The sequence below is a fragment of the Erinaceus europaeus genome, chromosome 1 (genome assembly GCF_950295315.1).
Source record: "Erinaceus europaeus chromosome 1, mEriEur2.1, whole genome shotgun sequence".
Taxonomy (NCBI): Eukaryota; Metazoa; Chordata; class Mammalia; order Eulipotyphla; family Erinaceidae; genus Erinaceus; species Erinaceus europaeus.
In genome coordinates, this window is record NC_080162.1 from 187,187,025 (window position 1) to 187,211,552 (window position 24,528).

Sequence of the window (24,528 nt, forward strand, 5' to 3'; positions counted from 1 at the left end):
AAGCCTCCATCAAAGGATACCACCACCCTCCACATCACCTGCTCCCATGTCAGTCACAGCAAAGCTCTATTTCTTCACCATCCCTCCTAGTTTGACAGGATTCCACCTTGCTAGACCAACGCCCAATTTGTTGCCTCCCCTCTTGCTGGTATCAGTCCAGGGGCACCAACTGTCAATCTTTAGGCTGGTGGGGCTGGGCTCAGAATCCCAGGTTCTCAGCCCTGGCCTCGACCTTCTGTCCTCCAGCCCTGACACAGACTCTCTAGAGACCAAGCTGTCCCCTGGGCCCGGTGCCTGCCAGCAGTGTGCCCCTTGGGGACAGTGGGTAGACTTGGCCTGCATGGCTCCAACGCTTGGAGCCTGCCTGGGGACAGGGCTGGTGGCCAGGAAGCTGCCTTTGTGTTTGCCAGACACCAGATGGGAGACAATTAGGGCCATGCTGAGTGGATCAGATGGCAGGCTCTCTGTGGACCTGCTGCTGAGGCTGCCAGGGCAGATATTTTGGCGGGAAGAGAAAAATTAAAAAATAAATAAATAAATAAATAAATAAATAAAAGGAGATATGAAAAAAAAATCTGTGACAGGTCATTTGGACAACTGTCTTTTTGACTTTGTGTGCTTGGGGGCAGGGCTGCAGCTCAGAAGGGGGCTCTTTCCTTCTGAGATAAAAGAACCTTTTGCTCTGTCCAACAAACGAGGGGGCGTTTCCATATGGCCTTTCAGGGGGCGGAGAGCACAGGGCTGTTTGCACTTTGTTCAGCACCATTGTTCGGGCCATTGTTATCAGGACTCTGAATACAAAGGAGGCAGGCAGCTAGGGATGGTGTGCGCTGGGCCCTGATGTGTACAAGTGCTGAGAGAAAGGAGGAGGGTGACCAAGACCCCCAGAGTGAATCCCTCCAGTTTATACCTTAGCTCAGTGTCCCGGGGCAGGGAGGTGATGTGGGCTTGCCATGACGAGGTGTGGATTTGGGGTGTGTATGTTGGGAAGCAGAAAGGTTGGTGGGCGGAGCCGCACCCCTTCAGAAGTAGCCACGTGCTCTAATGACCTGCACTGTTAGGTGACCCTTTCCCCAGGTCTAAAGTGGAAGTGATTATTGTGAGCATGGTTTTTCCAGGTGGTCAGGCTTGAACTCCTTTTAGACGGAGTGGTCAATGCCCCCTTGGTTAAATTTGAAAGGAGCACTCAGTTACACACCACTATGCACAACACCTGCTGACCTGGAAGGATGATTACCTGAAAGTAGCTATTTCTCTTTTGAACAAGACTTCACTGACTTGCCTCTTCAAATCTAGGTATTTTCTATAGAAAGTACCCCAGAGTCAGAGAACTATAAACAACCCAGCAAAACAACAACAATAACAACAACACACTGGGGTGATCTATGACCATCATCACCTGAAGTGTGACTGGGTTTGTATGTCAGTTTGTACTTTGTGTCAAAGCCAGTACAAAATAATGTAAACATCTCCATAATTTGTGGATTGGCTACATGTTGAAATAATACCTTAGAGTTAAATAAAATTAATGTTTCTATTTTAAATGTAATTTTCCAGAAAAGATGGGGACTTACCCATGCACAATTTCACCACTTTTGCATGTCTTTTTCATTCAGATAGAGAGACAGGGACACACACACACACACACACACACACACACACACACACACACACATGGTAGCACCAGACTGCCCCTTCTCTATGGGGTGCCAGGGCTTGAACTTACATTATAAACATGGTAAGGAAGGAGCTCTATGTAATGTGCTATCACTTTAGTCCCTCTTGATTTTTATTTATAACTATTAATTAATTTTAATTTTTTTATATTTATTTGCTTTCCCTTTTGTTGCTCTTGTGTTTTTTTAAATTGTTGTTGTAGTTATTATTGTTGTTATTATTGATGTTCTTGTTAGATAGGACAGAGAGAAATGGAGAGAGGAGGGGAAGACAGAGAGGGGGAGAGAAAGACAGACACCTGCAGACCTGCTTCACCACTTGTGAATCGACTCCCCTGTAGGCAAGAAGCTGGGGGCTTGAACTAGGATCCTTAGGCAGGTCATTGCGCTTCGTGCCATGTGCGCTTAATCTGCTGCGCTACCGCCTGAGTCTCTATAATTATTATTAAAAAAAAATCTTTTAAAATATTTAGTTTAGGGGGGGTCGGGCGGTGGCGCAGTGGGTTAAGCGCACGTGGCGCAAAGCGCAGGGACCGGCGTAAGGATCCCGGTTCGAGCCCCCGGCTCCCCACCTGCAGGGGAGTCACTTCACAGGCGGTGAAGCGGGTCTGCAGGTGTCTATCTTTCTCTCCCCCTCTCTCTCTGTCTTCCCCTCCTCTCTCCATTTCTCTCTGTCCTATCCAACAACAAAGCAACGTCAACAATGTCAATAATAATCGCAACGAGGCTGCAACAACTAGGGCAACAAAAAAAAAAAAAAAAGGGAAAAAAATGACCTCCAGGAGCGGTGGATTCATGGTGCAGGCATGGAGCCCAGCAATAACCCTGGAGGGAAAAAAAAAAAAAAGATTTAGTTTATTTACTATGAATAGAGACAGAAAGAAATTAAGGGGGGGGGTGGGGAGAAAGAGACACCGACACTGGCAGACCTGCTTCACCACTTGTGAAACTTCCCTTCTGCTGGTGGGGGACTGGGGGCTTGAACCTGGGTGCTTGCTCATTGTAATGTGTGTGCCTTATTAGGTGTGCTACCACCCAGCTCCCTCTTTTGATTTTTAAAATGTGGTCTTAGGCCAGCAAAATAGCTCACTTTGGTGCTGTGGTTCCTGTCCACAACCATCCCCACCCCCCATCCCACCTTTTTGTCTGTCTTTGTCTGAAAAAGTCAACCCAGAGCAGTGAAACCTTGGAGATGATCAAATAAAATGAAATAAAATATGGCTTCTAGAAAAGTCTAAATTACAAGTGTGGAATGCATTCCCCCCACCCCCTTGGGCAGTGCTGGCCTAGTTATTGGGAGAACTACTTTCTTACTGTTGAGTTCTCATTCTTTCTCATAACGCTTCCTGGTTGGGTGACAGAATGACTTTTATCTGTATTTGTTTTGCTCTTGGGAAACCCCAAACTTCTGATTTCAGTGTTTTCTACCATGAGGCTTACTATAAATCAGGCACCAAAACAAAGCTCTGCCCTCAAGTCCTTTGACATTTTCCCGGAGAGGAGAGTTTTGGCTCCTGAGCCATAAGCTTTAGCACAGGGGGTTAAGACAAGGCCAAGTCCAAAGGCAAACCTGCCAAGACCTGCCAGTTTTTGATGTCTTATTTAACTGCTCATCCTGTTTCTCCTTTATAACTTTAACTGAAAGCTCAGCATGGTTAAAAAAAAAAGACACAATTAAATAAAAATAAAAATTAAATAATAACAATAAAATTCCTTAAACATTTAAAATTACAAGTCTTCATTTATTTTTTAATGGAATTAATAATTTTTTTACTCTTTTGAAACTCCTCGGTTATGGCTTATGGTGCTGCCAGTACTTGAGCGTATGTCTATTTATGATGAGGTGTGTGGCCGTAACTTGGAGCAGCACGCAGAGATCCACCCCCGGGGACAATGACATCTGTAAGCGCTGCCGAGAGAGAAGAACTCCTTCTCACCTCCACTGGGAAGCAACTCAGCTTGTCACACTTAGTTTCCACTGCGGAAGTGACTTCACACCAATCTCTTTGTGTTTTGATGGAGGCCAAGCAGAACTTGAATTTTCGGAAAAACAAAAACAAAACACCTAATCTAAACTGTGTCATTGCATTTTTGTCTTTTACATGGGACTTTAAAGGCTTTAAGAACACTAGGAAAGGGGGACAGGTGAGGCATGGGCGCCTCCAGGCTGTGTCATCCTGCTATCAGAGAAATCACTGCCCCTGTCATCCTGGGTGTGGGTCCTTTCTCACTGGTCTGCTATTGGGGAACGAGTCAGAGAAGATATCTCACCATACCAGGCTTGTATTTGCCATATTGATAACTGACATCCAGTAAAGTCACTGCGATAACTATTTAGTACACACTGAAACATCTGTATATTGGGGGGAGGGCAGCATAATGGTTATACAAAAAGCTTTTGTGCCTGGGCCTCTGAGGTTCCAGGTTCAATCTCCTGAACCACCATAAGTCAGTGCAGTGCACTTTCTTTTTTTTTTTTTTTCTTTCAGTGTGTGCACCTTTCTCTCTGTATCTCTCTTATTAAAATAAATTAAATATAAAAAATAGGTATGTCTGTGTATTAATCCTTAAAGCAATCAATAAAAGAAAGAATGAGGCTCTTTGCTCTACTTTGGCTAACTGCCATTGGACAAGTCATGCTGCTTCTCCGTTAAGTAAGGGCATGGGCAAATGGGCTCCAGGAGTCCCAGCTCCCAACTTCAGTGACTCTAATGTGAACAAGAAGAAACAGCTGGTTCAGGAGAATCAGGCTAACTGAAAAGGGAGTGACAGTTTCTTAGAATAGCACATACCCAGAAACTAGTGCACGTGAAAGATTATTGTCAAATGAGGTCCCCTTATCTGATCAACCTCTGCCTTCTGATGCTGAACAAGGCCAGTGATAATCATCACAAGTGACACTTCAATAAACCAACCTCTGATACTTCCCATCATAACACACCCATGCTTAATGACTTTTCCTGGGAACAGACCTTGTGTCATTACCGAACCTCTTACAGACGCTCCATAGAGGCAGGACTCCACTCTGGTTTACCGACTTTGACACGCTGAGCATCTGTTAATTGCACCGTAGAAGGGAAGTTGGAAAAACATGAAAGAAAGGTGGAGAAGATAGCGCCATGGTTATGCAAAAAAGCTCATGCCCGCCTGAGACTCCAAAGATACAGGTTCAGTTCCTCACACCGCCATGAGCTGGAGTTAAGCAGTACTCTGATTTCTGTATCTCTTTCTTATTAAAATAAAATAAATTACCAAAAGAAAAACATGAAAAGAACGATAACTACATCTTCATCTGAGAGTTCTAGGAGACAGTGAAAAAGTTTCATACATCTTTATCCTTACCTATACTACCTCACCTGCAAAGAATGTCTGGTGTATAAAAACTCTAAAGTATAGATATGCTCACATCATGACTCTACTAAAAAATCTTTGATGATATCCAACTCGCCATATTTGAGGCTATTTATTACCTAACTCCAAGCTTTCTTTGTCAACTTGCTTTCTCATATCTTTCAAATTATCTCAGTAGAAAGCCCTTTTAGTTCTCACCTCCAGAGTTTTCTTTGTTTGTTTTTTTCTTATTAATGATTTACTGATGATTGACAAGATTGTGGGATAAAAGGAGCACGATTCCATACAATTCTCACCATCAGCATTCTGTATCCCATCCCTGCCATTAGAAGCTCCCCCATTCTTCATCCCTCTGGGAGCATGGACCAAAGATCTTTAAGGGGCACAGAAAGTGGGAGGTCTGGCTTCTGGACATGAGCTTTAACAGGCTTATCCATACCCTCCCCCCCAGGCTATTTCTGTCTTTCTCTAGTGGGGTAGGGCTCTGGAGAGGTGAGGTTCCAGGACACATTGGTGAGGTCGTCTGCTCAGGGAAGTCAGGTTGGTGTCATGATAGCAGCTGCAGTTTGGTGGCTGAAAAGCAGTAAGATATAAAACAGAACAAATTGTTTAGTAGTCAGGAGCCTAAAAGTAAGAATATAGCAGATGAAATTTGGGGGTCTTCATGTTGGAAGAAGCTAGGAAGTCTATTTTAGGTGTGTTCCAAGGGCCAGTGACTTTAGCAATTTCTGCCTGAGCTTAATAGCTAATACGCAGATGGAGCAAAAGTATTGTCTGTAAAGACAGTTGAGAATAGGACTAGAAAGCTGGATCAAGGCAGAGAGTAGCTCCCAAATATGGGAAAAGTGTATAAATACCTTTAACTTTAAACCCCATTGATCTGACCCAGGGTCCATGTCTACTCATATTTAGCGCAGGAGCCTGTGTAACCTCTGAGTCCCTGTCCGTCTGAGCTCGCAGTCCATGGCCATAACTGGGAACATTCTAGGCTGCACTCATTTCAGGACCAGTCTTCCTCAAGTGGCAGAGCAGGATGACCCAGCCTCTATTTGGAGAGTACCTCTATAGTTTTCATGGGCTAAATGTTGCTTCTAAAATGCTTTCTGATCCTATGTCTACCTCTTGAAATTCTCATAACTTTTAAGAGGTTCAACCTTTTTTCTTTTTTGCCTCCAGGGTTATCACTGGGGCTTGGTGCCTGCTCTACAAATCCACTGCTCCTGGAGGCCATCTTTTTTCCATTATTGTTGGATAGGGCAGAGAGAAATTGAGGTAGGAGGGGATGACAGAGATGGGAGAGAAAAACTTACACCTGCAGACCTGCTTCACCACTTGTTAAGTGACCCTTCTGCAGGTGGGGAGCTGGGGGCTCGAACCCGGATCCTTGTTTGGGTCCTCGTGCTTCGTACTATGTGCGCTTAACTTGGTGTGCCACCGCCTGACCCCTGGCCTGTGTTTTGCTGCCTCTTTCAAGAAGTGTTCCTGGGTTTCATGAGCCAGGAATCTGTTCTTTATCTGAATATTCATGACTTTTGATTTGTAGTTCTCTTTTGATATTACTTAACTTAAGGCTCATTTATTTTATTTTGGATGGAGACAGTGAAATTGTGAGGGAATGGGGAGAGATAGATACAGATAGATAGAGATACACCTGTAGCATGGTTTCACCTGTAGCACTCATGAGGCTCCCCTGCCCCCCGCAGGTGTAGACTGAGGGTTGAACCTAGCTAGGTCCATGGGTATTATAATGTGTGCATTTAACCAGGTGCACCACAGCCTGCCTCCTTACTTTTTAAAAATATGTTTATCTATTCTCTCCCCATACCTTGATTAGGGGGTTAATGGTTTACAGTACTGTTGTTGATACATAGATACAATCTCTTGTCACCCAGTGAGAGGTGTCTGCAAGACTTTCTCTTCCCAACCTAAGTCCTTTTCCAGCGTCATCACCGGACACCTCTTATACCTGTTCCTACACATCTTTGACACTAGAGCATTTAGCCAGCATTATATACTTAGAAGGTAATCAACAGATGTTTCCTGATCTATAAGAACCTGGCACAAACACGCGTGGAGCTGGTGCTGATGCGGCAGCCCTGAAGGACAGCTGCAAAGCAGGGCGAAATGGAGACCTAACAGCACATGACCTCACACCACCTCAAAGCACAAAGGCTTTATTTTGTAGAAATTGCTGATAGCTTGCCAGCCCTGTCTGCCTCCTGGCGATAATCTATTTCTTTCCATTTTTCTTTTCTTCTTTGAGCCCCACACACCTGCATCCCTCTCAGATTAAATAAAGGAAGAATTGGAAATATAAGATGCACTTAAGGAGAAGTACTAATTTTGAAAGATTACATTGTGGTTAGGCTAATCTCACAATATAGGACATTAAATGTTCATCACTTTCTGCTTATCCTTTCTTTAAAAAACAACAACTATATTTAAAATGAGACTTATGGCCTTGTGTGTAATAAGGTAGTATTTCCTAAACTTAAATGTGAATACACACCAGTAGGGAATCTTACTGATTTAGTAATTCTGGATGGACTGTAATTTTTGTATTTTTTTATTGGATAGAAATGTCCAATAAAAATTAGAAATATTTCAGAGAGAATATCCAATAAAAAATAGAAATACTTCAGAGAGAAGTAGAAAAGTAAGGGGGAGATAGAGAGACACGGCCTTGCTTCAGCACTCGTGAAGTGTTATCCCTGCAAATGGGGACCGGGGCTTGAACCTGTATCCTTGTGTTTGTAATGTGTGCACTTAACCAGGTGCACCACCTCCAGGCCCCAATATTTCTACTTCTATCAAGCTCCCAGGTGTTGCCTATGTTCTGGTTCTGTGGATCAGTACTGAGGATCTTTTGGGTAAAGCAAACAGGATTTGGGAAGCAAAGATCTATATGTATAATTTAAAAATTGTATGTAGTAACTAAATTTCTTTTTTTTAAATTAATTAATTAATTTATTCCCTTTTGTTGTAGTTATTGTTGTTGTTATTGATGTCGTTGTTGTTGGATAGGACAGAGAGAAATGGAGAGAGGAAGGGAAGAGGTGCCTTTCTCTCTAGGGGGAGAGAAAGACACCTGCAGACTTGCTTCACCGCTTGTGAAGCGACGCCCCTGCAGGTAGAGAGCCTGGGGCTCGAACCGGGATCCTTACGCCGGTCCTTGTGCGTCGTGCCACCTGCGCTTAACCCACTGCGCTACTGCCCGACTCCCGTAACTACATTTCTTACATTACCTCTCCCACTCTGAATCCATACAACCTCTTTTTTTTTTATTTTCCTCTTATTATTACAGCTATGCTTTACAGTGGAATTCATTTCCTTGAAGGTAGAGGGCACCTCTTTCATATATATATGGAGAAAGAGAGAGACACAGAGAAACTGAAGCTTCCTTCACTGCAGTAGGGCTTGAGCTCAATCCTAGGTCACACACATGACAAAGAAGCACACTATCCAAGAGAATTGTTTCACTAGCTCTCGTCCATATTTTTTCCTTAATGCCCTTGTACTTGGAAACAGCACATCTTCACCAACATGTGTGTGAATAAATGAATGAATTAATGGACAAAGAAAAGCGGCAAGACTATTTTCTGGGATATGGTCTTACCCTTCAGGGAAAGCTAACGCCAGGAAAAGAAGTCAAGGCAGAAACTCACCTCCATCAGCAATCGATTTCATAGCCTAGAGAAAGGGACTGTTTACATTGACTGGGCCATATGTCCTTCTGGACGCTCTAGGCTTCTAGTCACACTATGGAATGTGCGGCTAAAATGACATACTGCGCAGCAGATGCCACTGGCCATACACAGAATGTCAGTGTGATGAATTTCTGGAAACTTCCATCGCAATTTATATAATTATTCAAACGTTAATTGAAGAGTCCACAGGGTATCCAGGCTTGAATCTTTTTATTTCTCTATCCTTGTTTTTTTTTTTGGGGGGGGGTGTGGGGGAGGTCACTTTTCAACAGCATTTTGACATTCTCTGTCACATCACACACACAGAACTGCTAGGGAACTGGCTGTGACAGGTCTCTACAGGGCAGCTTCTTCCAGGACTTCATGCAAACCCAAAGCATCTGATTCACAGGACGTTTCAGGCCCTTGGCTTTATGCATTTCTCATCCTTTTCCACGTTACATTCTATTTCCCTTAAGCAGACTTTTTTTTTTTTTTGCCTCCAGGGTTATCACTGGAGTTTGGTGCTAGTGCTACTAATCTCCCGTTCCTGGCAGCCATTCCTTGTTCCCCTGCCCCCCCCCCCCCCCATTTTATTCAACAGGAATTGAAGGGACGGGGAATAGAGAGGGAGAGTTATATATAAACACCTGCAGATCTGCTTCACCACTTGTGAAATGTCCCGGATGCAAATGAGGATTAGGGGGCTCGAACCCCGGTGCTTATGCATAGTAATACGTATGCTTAACCAGCCCGGCCCCTAAGCAGACCATTTTTCAGCCCATAAGTTTATTGCCTTACCTCTGTCCTAAGAGCATTCTCTTTGCGGCTTCAGTGCCTTGTGGCTGTGGATAGAATAAAGCCAGCAGGGAAGCTCACTAGCCGGCTACTGTTCACTGTTAACTCTTTTTTTAATTTTACTTTTATTAGTGACTTAATGTTGATTTACAAAATTATAAAATAACGGGGGGTATAATTCCACACGGATCCCACCACCGGAGTTCTGTATCCCCATTCCCTCCATTGGAAGCTGCGGTTCTCCCAAGGTCACAGATATGGGTTGACAATCATTGCTATTATTACCTTTTAACTAGAGCCCTGCTCAGTTCTTACTTATGGTGGTACACAGGGGACTGAACCTGGGACTTTGGAGCCTCAGGTATGAGAGTCTGCACATATATCTACGTCTGCCCCCGACTGTTATTTCTATAACTATCTGCCTTTATTGATGTATATTTGCTCAGTATCTTCCATGGTCCCATCTTCTCTTCCTTTTCAAGTCACACCTATCTATACCTATTACTATTTCTGAAAGTCCTTCCTTTTTCCCTCTTCTCTCTCCAGGTCCTAATGGTTTTGAAGTTCAGAGCCCTCTGGTCACTTTCCCCCTACTAGTTCTCCCCCACTGTGAATATAGGCCAAAAACAATTTTATGGGGTGCTGAAGGTGGGAATTCTGGTTTCTGTAATTGCTTCTCCATCGAACATGGATGTTGGCAGGTGTATTCATACCCCCAGCCTGTTTCGATCTTTCCCTAGTGGGGTAGGGCTCTGGAAAGGTGAGTTTCCAGGATACATTGTTGTGGTCCTTTTCGCAGGTAGTGACTCTTATTTCTTTGCTCCTGGAAAACTGGAAGGAATGCACTTAATTCAATATAAACCAATTTCATTTCCTTCTGGTCTTATTTATGCTTCACAACTTTTCTATGGACTCGGTGTCATTATCTTCATTTTGTAGACAAGAACACTGAGGGTCAGGGAAGTTAAATCCCTTATTTCAAATTAAAAAAAAAATTTTTTTGCAGACTTGAATCCTTCTGGAATCTTACTGTATGATAAAATTGGGACTCTGGAAGCCTAGGTCCACTTGATCATGCTCTGAAAGTATGTGACTTCATAATACGACTGATTGGCTGGGCAGGGAAACTCTCAGTAGCATCTGAGTCATTCATTTCTGAAATGAAATTTCAGTTGTTAGATGGAATTTCCCCTTTCTTGCCCACAGTACATTCATATGACTCAAAAGGAGAGTGCAATAAGTAGGGGTCTTAGGTACGACAGACATTGAGAGTACGACAATATTTCTCAGACAAAAGTAATCAAATTATGTCCCTTTTCAAGAAGGGCTATTAATGGAATGCTCTTCTAATTAGAAATTGAAAACAGTTCAAAAGATTTTTTTTTTGTGGTCTTTTTCTATTCAAGTTAAAGACAAGCGACTTCATACTTACTTGTCTCATCTTCAGATATACCACAGCTGTGGGGAGGAATCATTGAGCAATTGAGGAATGATGCAGACACAGACACACTGCATACCTGTGCAGCCTCAGGAAGTCACTGAACTTCCCTGAGTCTCATTTCCTAGGTTAGAAAATGAGCTTATCTGTGAGGAATAGCTTAGAGTGAGTGCTTGTGACAAGGGCACTGACATCCAGGCTGCTCAGGGGTGTTTGTTGCACCTGAAGCCTTTTGCCTAGTCTTCACCAACAATTCACTTTTATTGAAATCCTGTTCAGACACTCATGAGCTTAAGCTTTCCTGGAAATATGTTGGGTATAGATTGTGAACGAATATCCAGTGATGTATCTGAACATTTCAATTAGGGTGCCCTAGGAAATTCTAATTCCTTTTGAGCACACGGACCACTGTTTCTTCTAGCGTTTGCCACGGACCACTGTGAAATGATATAACAGGGAAAGAAAAACAAATGAAATGCAGTTACGGATTGAGGACTTTAAGACAATTGGACCACTAGTTGTTTTGTTTTTTATTGGCCTTGCCCTGACCTATGATGATTTCTGAGGGGCAAGGGGAGGAGCTTGGACTGCCAGGATCCTTACACAGCCTGGAGTTCGGGTCTATCAGGAGAGGAGGTGTGTTCATTTGGGAAGGTGCTTGCTTCGTCCTGTGTGTGAGGGTTTGAGACCCTGCCCCACCCTGGGGTTCTGTGGTATCTCTCTTTTCTGTCTGAAGATTTCAGCATTAGCTGTGAAGCCCCATCATATGAGTTTAGGCTGATGTATTATCATTCCTCTAAACTAGGAGTGGGAAACCCTTTTTTCTGCCAACAGCCATTTGGATATTTATAACATCATTTGCGGGGCAATAGAATTATCAACTTAAAAATTAGCATTTAGTGTTGCTATGAGAAAGACTCAGTTGTCTTGACACCACATGTTTCCCACCCGTGAAAGCTCTTGCTAAAGTTTCAGACTTTTGCTCAGGAGTTCTCCCTGCTCTCACAGCAGAAAACTCCCCAAACTGGCATCTTGGCACCTTTCCATAAAGTCCTTTCTAACATCATTTTTTTTGGAATGCCTCCAGCCCTTCCTCCTTTCTTGGCAAAAATTATACCTGTCTTTCAATACCCTGCTCAAATGTTCCTAACTTACCCCTTCAGATGTCCATTCCTTTATTTTCCTTTAGCCTCTAATTGCCTCTACCCTCACCTGAAGCAGGTGGTTTTCTGATTGCTTTATGGCGTCTTCCACTGACAGCTGTCTTCAAGAGCAGGGACTGTGTTTCCTTCTGTTCCTTCCTCCTTCCCTCCCTCCCTCCATCCCTTTCTTCCTTTCTTTGTTTCTCTCTGCCTCTAGGGTTATTGCTGGGGCTCCGCAGCCATTATTTTCTTATTTTATTTGATAGGACAGAGAGAAATTGAGAGGGGATGGCGGAGGTAGAGGCGAAGACCTGCCTCACTGCTTGTGAAGCATTTTCATTGCAGATGGGGAGCAGGGACTTGAACCTGGGTTGTTGAGCATAGTACTATGTGTGCTTAACCAGGTGCTCCACTCCTTGGCACCCTTGCGTTTTTATTTAACCTGCCCAGTGTCAGGTAGTGTTACTGGGAGACCCCAACTCCCTCAAGGGAATATTAGGCTCTTGTCTATTCACTGGTATAAAAAATTCCTTGGGTGGGGAGGGGCGCAGACGGTGACACACTATGTTAAGTGCACATAGTTCGAATTGCAGGGACCTATACAAAAAGTCCCTACCTAGCTCACCACCTGCAGGGGGCTCTCTTCACAAGTGGCAAAGCAGGTCTGCACTTGTCTCTCTGTCTCTTTCCCTCTCCCTCTCCCTCCCACTCTCCATTTCTCTCTGTCCTATCCAATAAAATGGGGAAAAAATGGTTGCCAGGAGCAGAGGATTCTTAGTGCCGGCACCAAGCCCCAGTGATAACCCTGGAGGCAAAACAAAAAACAAAAGCAAAAAACAAACAAACCAACCAGGATAGAAGACTATCCTGATGATTTCTGGAAGATTTTATTGTGGAGTCTCATTGCTGGAAATGAGCGAGAAAGTTAGGAGTAGTCAGATGAGAAAGTCCAGGGAGGCTACTCCAAACCCTGGATACTTTCAGGACAAGTGTACTGTCATCCTTCAGGTTTCTTCTCATCCAGTTATCTGACTCATAGTCTTAGCTGGCAGGTTTCCTTTGTTCTTTCTGTCAAAGATGTTTCTTGAAGCAAGGATATCTGAACATATATAACCTTTCCTTCTCTCAGCAGTGTCCTATCAGTTTTACACTTTTCTGTGTGGGAGCCGTAGGTATGTGATTAATTTTAATACGTCTATAGAACAAGGTAGCAAGGCAGAAATGATATTTAATAGTAGCTTGCTGATTAGTTGGTTTATTGTGTCTGAAACCATGCCATTTTCTATTTTTTCTTTAAAATCCTTTTCAGTTCCTTTTTTTTTTCTTTTTCTTTTTGACTGCCATCTCAGATTCTTAACCATGTTCCTAACACTCTTCTACCAGCTCACATTTCCTAGTCTCCTCTGCTTCTTGTTTGCCTGCTAATTCCCATTTAGACATTGTTAAATTCTGTGTTTCCTTAGGAACCTTTTTGTTTCCTGTTGTCTTCAAGGAGAGGCAGGAATGGCATTTCAAAATACATCATTAGATTTTGGAAGAGGGTGTGTTTCTTAAGCCCGTGCCACAAATCCAGGGGGGCTGTTGTGGGGTTGGGGCTTTCATTCTGGAGGTTTTCAGCACCAGAAAAATTACTTGGTGGGAACTAGCTCCCTAGTTTTTAATTATTATTATTGTTGTTACTATTATTTATTAACTCCATTTCTAGGCGGAATAAGGAGCCTAGAAGTATTCTGAAACAGGAAAAATGTTCTCATATCAAGACTCCTTTTTTGTTCTTTCTGCCTTGCTCCCTCCCCCAACACGTGTCCCCCTACCTCCCACCCCCCCTCCCCTGCCAGCATACATGACACAAGGGTTTTATGCAAAGCACCCAGAGCACTGAGCTGAATGCTCTACACTGTTTGTGCCGTTGCTCTGGACACTGGATCACAACCACTGTCTTTCGCAATCGGTTTACCTGCTGAGTAATGGACTGGCTGAGAGCCTGACTTGCTCCTCCTTGCTCCCTGGAAGATGAGGCAGCTTCTTCTCCCTCTGAAAGTTAAGTGTGGTTCTAGCCAGAAACACTGGAGTTCTCTTCACTTTTCACCTGGTCCTTAGAATAAAAAACTATCTGACAATACAGTTCATTGGAGAAAATACCAGCACTTTTGCTCTGTCCCTAGAGGAGTAACCACAGGCTTCATGATAAGAACGTGTATTGAGACAACACTCTAGAAATATACTTGCCTTGATTGTGGCCAGAATTCCCAGATATTTTAACTTTAATGTCTCTAATAGAAGAAGACCTTGAAGAAGTGCCAACTTAAACACAGAAGTTCTCTAAAGGTTCGTGTGTGGCTGTTTTCTTGTTAATTAAAAAAGAAAGGAAGACTAACATGTTGAAATAGTACCAAACTTTAAGACTGACAATAAAGTGCAAAGAACTTTTTTCTCCTGAACTATTTAAAAGCCAATTGCCTGCATATTTATTTTTACCCTCACAGTAAACTACATTTAACATTAATCTGACATTACCCGAAGCAGCTATATTTGACCTTTTTTACTTTTACAACAAATGTAATGAAATTTTAATGACTTTGTTTCTTTTTTTTCTTTCTTATTTTCTTTTTTCTTCTGCCTCCAGGGTTATTTCTGGGCCTGCACTAGGAATCCACTGCTCCTGGAAGCTATTTTTCCAATTTATTGCCCTTTTTGTTGTCCTTGTTGTTTTTATTGTTGCCATTGCTGCTATTGTTGGATAGGACAGAGAGGAATCCAGAGAGGAGGGAAAGGCAGAGGGGAAGAAACACACCTGTAGGCCTGCTTCACAGCCTGTGAAGAGGAACACCCCCCCCCCCCCCCCCCCCCCCCCCCCCCCGGGAATCTTACACCAGTCTTGCGTCTTGCGCTTCCTGCCATGTGCAGGAAGGTAGCTGCGCTACCGCTGGCCCCTAACTTTGTTTCTTTTTCCATCCCCTCTCCCCGACCCCAGAGTAGACTTAGCTCTGGCTTATGGTGGTATGAGGGACTGAACCTGGGACCTTGGAGCTTCAGGTAGGACAGTCTGTTTGCATTACATTTATGCTATCTCCCATGCCCTCTTTTTCTAGTTTAATCATGAGAGAATAAAATTATTTTTTTTACTGTTTTCTTAATAATTAAAAAACATTCTTATCTTTATTTATTTATTGGATACAGACAGCCAGAAATTGAGAGGAATGGAGAGGTATCGAGGGAGAGAGACAGACACCTATAGCCCTGCTTCACCGCTAGCAAAGCTTTACCCCTGCAGGTGGGGATGGGGGGCTTAAACCCGGATCCTTGTGCATTGTAACATGTGCGCTCAACCAAGTGCGCCACTACCTGGCCCCAGTAATTTTATTTTATTGCTTTTCCCCCTAGTTTTACTGAGATGAAATTGACATAGATATAAGATGAGATAGTACAATAGTTACACAAATGACTTTCATGCTGAGGTTTCAGAGTTCCAGGTTCAAGCCCTGGCACCACTATATGCCAGATTTGAGCAATGTGTTCTGGTAAAAATGAACAAACAATAATATCATAATGTGTACAACTAATAATGACTCGATATATGTATATATTGTGAAGTGATTAACACAGTAATTTAGTTAGCATCCATTACTTCACTTGAAGACTTCCTCTTTCATCATTATATTTGTTTTCATGAAAAAGGCATCTTGATCATAATAGTGACTTCGGAGATCAAAGGGGAGAGGAGGAGATTTTCATTTTTTAATAAAAATTTTATATTGCTTATATTTTCAGAGTGCATACATGCATTAGTAGTTTGTCTTAACAATAAATGAAGAAGTAAAAATAACAATAAAAATTTGAGGTAATTAGAGGACTGCTCACCTGGTAGAGTGCATGCCTTGCCATGAGCAAGGACCCAAGCTCAAGCTCTGGGATCATCTGGGAGAACCAGAAATGGTACCAGAGGGAGCTCCACAGATGGTGGAACAGTGCTGTCTCTTATCTTTTTGTCTCTTTCCCACTCTTTATCTGAAATAAAAATAACTTTAAAAAAATGAGAGGGCTTACCTCACTAATGTGTCCTGGAACCTCACCTCTCCAGAACTCTACCCCATTAGAGAAAGATATAAACAGGCAGGGGGTATAGATCGACCTGTCAACTTCCATGTCCAGCGGAGAAGCAATTACAGAAGCCAGACCTTCCACCTTCTGCACCCCATAAAGAATTTGGGTCCGTACTTCCAGAGGGGTAAAGAACAGGGAAGCTTCCAATGGAGGGGATGGGCCACAGAACTCTGGTGGTGGGAACTGTGTAGAATCGTATCTGACATCTTACAATTTTGTTAATCATTATTAAATCACTAATAAATTAAAAAAAAAGTGGGCTTGGGAGTAGTAGAATCAAGCATATGCAAGACTTCAGAACTGACCAAAACAAAATCTAAAGGACAACTTGCTGACAGGATGCTCATGACACAGCAGGCCTGTTCAGTCAGGAAACTAACATGGACAGATGGCGTCCTGGCATGAGCACACCCCACTCTTATGTCTCTAGATATCTCCATTGTGTTCTTTTAAAAAATTATTTATTTATTTTTGAGAAGGGGTAGGAGGAGAGAGAAAGAACTAAACATCACTCTGGTACATGTGCCGCTGGGGACTGAACTCAGGACGTCATGCTTGATAATCCAGCACTTTATCCACTGTACCACCTCTGGGACCACTACATTGTGCCCTTTATAGCAGAAGGACCCAATCTTCCCCCCTCTCTGGGCCACTGTGGCTCTGTCCCCTCACTCTACATTGATGCCTGTTTGCTCTGCCAGACTTTGGGACTGAGTTATTTAGGAAGGGAAACGATAGGCATAAATAGATACTTGCTCATATGTTATACATATTTATATGCTTATATGTAGCATATTTATAAGCACACATCAACAGGGTAATTTGAGTATCTAATGACTTTATTAGATAATTCATGAACTGGGCAGCATTCCCTGCAGCAGATAGAAAGGATTTCTGAGGAGCTGTACAAATGGAAAGTTTTTAAAAGAAGACTGTTCAGACTAGATGACTCTTGGTCATCTTCCCATGGGGGAATAAAAAGGATCGATAAGGCATAGTGCCTCATTAGTGCTGACCATGGTGTTTCCATGTAGTGCTGGGGATTGAAACCAGGACCTGATTGAACCTATGCTAAGGGATGTAGTCTATCCAGTGAGCCCTATTCCAGGCCTTAGTTGCTTTATTTATTTTTTTTGAAACACACACACACACACACACACACACACACACACACACACACACTTTAAAGAGAATGAGAGGAGATAAATACATGCACATACAGTTATATATGTAAGATGATCAAGTACTTGTGTAACTTACTATCTGGGTGGTGGTGGGGGAAACATGTTAAAGCATCTTCCATGAAGACTCAGGTTTTAATAGAAAGAGTCAAATAAGTTTTACTCTCTCTGGTCTGTAGCCACCACCAATAAATGTGTGCCTTTGGGTAAGCTAATGAATTCATGAAGCCTCTGTTAACAAAGTGGGTAAGTGAAAGGAGTATAGCACACCATTATTGGGAGAATGGCATGAGGTAAGACACTTTAAGCGCCTAGCACAGTGCCTGACTCATGTAAGCACTCACTATATGTTTGCTCCTGTCAATACAGCTAGTTTATCTAAATGGTCCGCCTGAAGGAAGCCCAGGGAGAGGTGTGTTCAGGTAGCCCCTGGCACACAGCACTGGACACCTGGGGGTGTGTGTGTGTCTACTCAGTTTCCGAGGCAGGGAGGCTGGAGTAGGAGTAAACAAACAGAACATCCAGATATCCCTTCTCCTGCCTCGCTGCTTCCTGCTTCCTTGTCCAACCTCCACCCCTCATCACATTTGGAGGAAGAAGAAAGCAGCAGATGGGGGAATAAAACAGGACCAGGCCGAGTGGTTTCACAACAGCACCCAGCTCCCAGCAGCTGTCCAGGCAGCATGATGATGCCGACAGCCTGGCAGAACCAGAGAGAACTGAGATGACAGACAGCTTTGGCTGTGTTATGGCTTCTCTATGTTATGGTAAAAGGGACCTTTACCTGAGGGCTGGGAATTCACGCCCCCGCCCCCTCCGGAGTCTTTTCTTTATGGACATTGGTTTCTCCAGCCAGCAGGACAAAGCTCCATCGCTGCTCCCAGTCTCCCTCTAAGCAGTCTACCTGCTGATTCTAACAAGGCAGTGCCTCTCTGAGACTGTTCATGACAAACTCAGTGTCTCAGATTGTCAGAGGATGTGGGCTTTAAGTAGACTGAGGAGCCTGCTTTATGGATGAGGTCACTGTTTTCAGAGTTATTACCTTGCTTTGCTTGGCCCGAGCAAGCAGCTGGAATGCCTGGAGTAGTGTTTGTTTGTGAAACATAGAATCTCTGCCTAGTTACATCCAGGCAGACAAGCTTGCTTCCAGACATGATTGTGTAGTTCTTCAGTCTTTAGCTTCTTGGGTAGCAGTATCTCTTACCTGTCTTGAAACAGAATGGGTGGAGGTGCCCAACTGAGGTAAAACAAGCAGGGGCCAGATTTCCTCCTCAGACTGAAGTCTGTAGCCTAGGCCTGTGGTCTCCTGGGTCAAAGTGCCTTGCTGGCTTTATCTGAGGGCTAATTTTGCTGGTGGGACATGAAGGCAAGAGGCCAGGGCAGCATTTGGCAGTGAACAGACAGCTCTTGGAGAATGAGAAGTGTTTGAATTTACAGTGAAGTCAAAGGAGTGGTCACCATCCTCTACTTCCGGCCTTTGAACAGAGGGTCATTGGCCTGCAGTGACCAGGCTGGGCAGGCAGCCACCACAGGCTATAAACACTGTCCCCTTAGGCCCTCAGGCCACACAGGGAAGAAGGTAGCCCCCCTCCCCAACTATCCTCCCATCCTAGAGCCCCTGCCTGTCTCTGCTAGCCAGAATTCTGGAAAAAAAAAAAAAAAAGAAGAATCTATTTTGGATCCCTGGCTAGCTCTTCAACCTTCCCTGCTGTCTTGAGATTCCTGAGTCATTTCTCTCCACTTCCTGCTCTGTTTCTTTCTGAATGAAGTGGACTATCATAACACCATATGTTGGGAGAGTACTTCACAATTTATAAAGCCATTTTATGTACCAACTTCCTTCTGATGCTTCATCAGCCTCGAGGAGGACTGGGCAGGTAATTTAATCTGGGTTTTACAGACGAGGGACAATAAGACAGTTTGACCAACAAGACATACACACATGGCCCCCACGCAGGCAGGTACACAGAGGCGCACTGCAAACTAGATTGAATTTTAGGACCAGATTTCCTGTCGTAAGTCTGGTATTGACCTCACTGTCCCATAAGTCCGGATGTCATGGCATGTGGCACAGATGAGTATGACCCTGTAGGATCACCTGTGGTAGCCATTTCCTTTCTTCCTTGTGGAGGGTGTTGGTAACAGAGAGACTTGCACTTTGTATTGAGGAAAATTTTAAAAAGCCTGCAGGATTTTAAACGGAGGCAGCAAAAATAGCCTGAATTTACTTTCCCATTGGGCACTTGTTCATTCCTTCCTTCCCCATAATATTTCACCTCTTTCTACCTTACCTCCTAGTCTCTAAGAAAACTTTTTACCTGAGGATAGGCGGTGGAGCACCTGGTTAAGCGCACACATTACAGTGCACGAGGACCCAGGTTCAAGCTTCTGTTCTCTCCCTGCAGGGGGAAAGCTTCACGAGTGGTGAAGCAGGGCTGCAGGTGTCTCTCTGTACTTTCCTTTCTCCTTCGCTCTCCCCCCTCCCATCTCAATTTCTCTATCCGATAATAAATAAAATTTAAAAAATTAAAAATTGAAAACCAGGGCCAGGTGGTAGTGTACCTGATTAAGCACACACATTACAGTGTGCAAGAACCCAGGTTCAAGCCCCTGATCTCCACCTGCAGGGGGAAAGCTTCACAAGTGATGACGGAGAGCTGCAGGTGTCTCTCTGTCTCTTTCCCTCTCTCTATCTCTTCCTCTCCTTTCAATTTCTGTCTCTATCCAATAGTAAATAATAAAAATATTTAAAAAAATGAAAATCTCTTTTCTTTTTTCATTTTCTCTTCTTCTCCTCCTTCTTCCTCTCCTTCTCCTTCCTCTCCTTCTCCTCCTCCCCCCCCTTCTTCTTTTTACCAGAGCATGCTCAGCTCTGGTTTATGATGGTGTGGGGGATTTGAACTTGGGACTTTAGAGTCTCAGGCATGAGAGTCTCCTTGCACAACTATTATGCTATCTCCCCCACTGCCTCTTTCCCATTCTTTTACTTATCTACTCAAAGTGAGTGATAAGTCTAACATGTTATTCCTCCACATCTTACCACAATTTTATAATTAGGTGGTTTATGTATGTATGAGTTTATTTATTTATAGAATACAACACCAAAGCTTCCTTCAATGCACTGGGGGGTCAGTCTCAAACTCAAGTCATTCACACAGCAAAGCAGTGCACTATCCAAGTGAGCTATTTTGCCAGCCCTTTGTTTCAGCTTAGAATACCAACATATTCATAAGCACTGTGTCTAGGAGGAAAGTACAAATTTTTAACAATGGGCACCAAATTGACAAGTGACCAATGAGAAAAAACATCCACCTGCCTCCCTCATTCTCCCATAGTCCAAGGCCTTACCAACAACATATGGCTGTGGGAAGACTGTGGAAGTTGCCTGGAATGGGCTGAACCACCAGGATCAAGGGGTGGAAGCGGAGCTATGGGCATGGTCATTGCGGACCAGTATGGAAGCACCTAACATTTTCACACATGTACTGCTATCTTGGTGCATACTAGTTATATGCCGTCTCGAAACTTTACATCAGGCTCAACCTGACGCTGTTGACTGGCTACAGAAGAAGGGCAAATGCTAGAAGAACTAATTATCTTGTTTAATCATTTTTTAGTCCATTTATGGTGTGGGAAGGGTCAATAACGTGAGGTGGAATTATTCTCGCCACTTGATTCCTATGTAGTTCTCCGTGAGGGACTAGGTTGGCACAGGCCCAGCTTCCTTGTCAAAACATCACATGTCAGGTGCTTCCCGTGGCCACCATATGCCTATTCCCAACCTATACACACCACCAAACACAAGATACTGTTATGTGCAAGTCTTGTCTCAGGTTCAAAATGACCACTCTTTTTTTTTTTTTTTCTTAGCATGTGGCCTGGTCTGCAGAGTGAAATCTCTCCCCACACCAAGCACTGTGGTGACGATTTCTATCCTGGCCTCTCCACAGAGGCTGCCATCCTAATGGTAAGTGAGAAACCATCTACAATCCCAACCCTTAGGAGAACCATCACTTTTGTGGGTGTTCTTCTTTGCTTGTCGCTTCTTTTCTGCCAATTTAGAGTCAGAGACGTGTTAGAATTTTAAAATTGGGCTCTGGCTGGTACTGCTTTCTCTACCCACTGCCCATATGTGCGCTCTAAAGGCGACTCAAGTGCTAGGTGCAGTGGGGTGGGGTGGGGGTGGGGTGGAGGACCCACAGGAAGCACACAAGGAAGAACTGAAATATTTGGCTGGATTTGGTCCTGACAGAGGCGAGTTTATTACCCTAAATGTACTGGAAACCTTGTTGCCTCTGGCATGAGTAGTCTCCGGGCTCCGTCATTCCCGGAAGGCTGTAGCTAGCCTTGGCGTCTGTCTGCAAGCAGCTGTAGTATGAGTCACCGGGAGGGGGGAGTCTCTTAATAAAATAAACCTGAGTGTGGCACAGAGGAGAGGGACCTCATCTTCCTCCCCTGTCCCTACAGGGGAGAAGCTACTGCTCTAGGGAATGGCAGCTGGTCCCCCTGGGCTTTGCAGTGGGGACTGAGTAGTCAGCATCAGCATTCTGGAAGGAGGGTGACACAAGAGGGTACAGATGATGCCAGGCTCCTTGTTGAGTGAAGTGAGTCTGGTTCTGACTGCTGGGCAGGGCCTGTAATATCAAAACCAGACATTGCCCTGAGATAGAAAAAAAAGACTCCTGGGCTGTCCTTTGCAATACTTTTCACTTAGGCACAGGAGCAATGAGGCCCAAATGCTTAGTATTTTCCCTTTGTGAGGGCATTACGGAGGGAGTCTCAGGCATCTTTTGGTGTTTTACTAATGCCACAAAGTATTCTTTATTTTCATTAGAATCGCTCAAATAAAATGTTCTATACAAGGTAAACACTTCACCATGAAACATTTAAGTTAAACATAAATAAATTAGTTCTATCCTACATACATTTCCAGCTGCCACATACAAAGAAAGGACATCAATTATAAATTCAATAAATTAAATTAAATAGTCTCAGGGAATGCTGACAGGTTCAGCAAAAATCACTTACTTACTCTCTAACTTAGTGTTGGGTCCTATTATCTACATAATGTAACACCATCCATTGAGAGGCTGGAGACATAGCATAATGGTTATCCCGAGACACTTTCATGCCTGAATCTCTGGGGTCCCAGGTTCAATTCTCCACCCATAAGCCATACCTGAGCAATGCTCTGTTTTAAAAACATAAAATAAAGAGTATTCAGTGAGTCTCAGACATCATCAAAAGAATACCTTTTGATGCCCAAATCTTCGAGTCATGTTCTAAAGGGAGGACTGTGTGTTCAGGCTCTCTAGGGTCAGAGTGGAGGCCAGAGGGGACAATGTACAAGGCACAGGTTGCTGATCTTCCTGACAGCCATTCCTACTTGACCTCAGGTTGCTGATCTTCCCGACAGCCATTCCTACTTGACCTCTGCACTCCTTTACCTCAGACTCCATCTCCACACAGCACTCTAGGCAGACTCTGAACTGCACCTGTATTTAGCATTTGAGATAAACATTATTTACCAACCTTGGCCCTCCTCTGTGCCCTGTATTATTCTGTATGAAATAGATACAAACCAGGCATTGAAGCCTGGCACGATATGAATAATGAATTACTTAAAAGCTTTAAACAGGTGTTTGTGAAATGGGTGAGGTCACCTGATTCACCTAACTCTAACTGTGCTAGAGATATTGGGATACCGTATGCTATGTGCTCAGAAGAATGCCTGGAACATAGTAGACATGAATGGTAGTGACTGTTAGCATGATTCTATTATTCTTATAAGGTTACTGCTGTTGGGAATGGAATTGAAGGTGACATTTCCACTGAAAGAAGGAAAGCATAATACTAGGTAGTAGGTTGGTCCATATGAACTTAATCATCACTTTTAGCCTACAAAAACGACAGTTTCTTCTGATGAAAAACCTAATATAATGATATACGTCACTAAAATTACTCGTTTGTTCCAACTTTATCAATTTATTCTCTTCAGTGACTGTTTTGATATATATAGTCCTACTCATTAAAACCATCCTCAAATTAGTTGCTGTGTGAGCAAGCAAGGAACCTGGTGGAAAAGTGGAGCTTGGCAGCTGATTCTTCTCTCTGGTAGGTAGTCAGACAGCCTTGACTTCCTCACCTGCGAGTAGTTGTGCTTCCTCTATAGTCATTTTGTGAAGACAGAAACTAATGGATAGGAAAGTACTCTCAAAAGTTAAAATTATTATACCAAAGCAATGAAGTATTAATTATGGCACTTCAGAAAACACTAGCATTCAACATTTAATTTTAATCACAATTTTCATGGGAAAACTACACATAAAAGAATAGAGAATTCATGCAGTCATGCTAAGTGATCATAAAAACAGATCTTGATAAAACTCTGAAGGGGGTGTTAGAATGACAAAGTAGGGAGTCGGGTGGTAGCGCAGCGGGTTAATCACAGGTGGCGCCAAGCGCAAGGACTAGAGGAAGGATCCCGGTTCGAACCCCTGGCTCCCTACCTGCAAGGGAGTTGCTTCACAGGCCGTGATGCAGGTCTGCAGGTGTCTCTCTTTCTCTCTCCCTCTCTGTCTTCCCCTCCTCTCTCCATTTCTCTCTGTCCTATCCAACAATGATGACATCAACAACAACAATAATAACTACAACAATAAAACAAGGGCAACAAAAGGGAATAAATAAATAAATATTTTAAAAAATTTAAAAAAAAGAATGACAAAGTAAATATGTAGTGTTTTGTCTTTAAAAATAGTACCTCATCAAGATGAAATAAATATAATAACAGGAATTATAGGAATCACTGTGTGCCTCAAACATTAAACTCTTATACATTCAAGCTAATCACAGGAGGACAGAGACATTGCTTTCATTGTCCTTGGAAATCTTTCATATGGGCTGAGAAAGTCTGATTTTGATGTGACTTTTCTTAAAGATAAAGATATATAGACCTTGTGACCTCTCAAAGCCATCTTCAGATCAGTGGCTTTAGTGATTTCTAAAAAAGAATCCGTTTCTTTTGCTTTCAAGGGACATTTCTTTCCTGTTTTCTACACCAGGGTGGTGGGTAAGGGAGGATGATGTGTTGGACCAGCTGCTAGCAGAGGTGAATGGGACTCAGTTCCAACCCGGAGGTTTTCTTAGCCTGGC

The 24,528-nt window shown here is 43.4% G+C and overlaps 1 long non-coding RNA gene across 1 annotated transcript in view; it reads right to left on the reverse strand.

Moving 5' to 3' along the window:
• The window catches only part of LOC132540958 (uncharacterized), a 48,892-nt gene extending 30,570 nt beyond the window's left edge, over positions 1-18,322 (reverse strand). Inside the window, exons 1-2 of the long non-coding RNA XR_009552175.1 lie at positions 18,161-18,322; positions 14,049-14,186 (exon numbers count right to left, since the gene is read on the reverse strand). This is a non-coding gene — a long non-coding RNA (uncharacterized LOC132540958). The remainder of the gene's footprint in view (positions 1-14,048; positions 14,187-18,160) is intronic.
• Between the last annotated feature and the right edge of the window lie 6,206 nt (positions 18,323-24,528).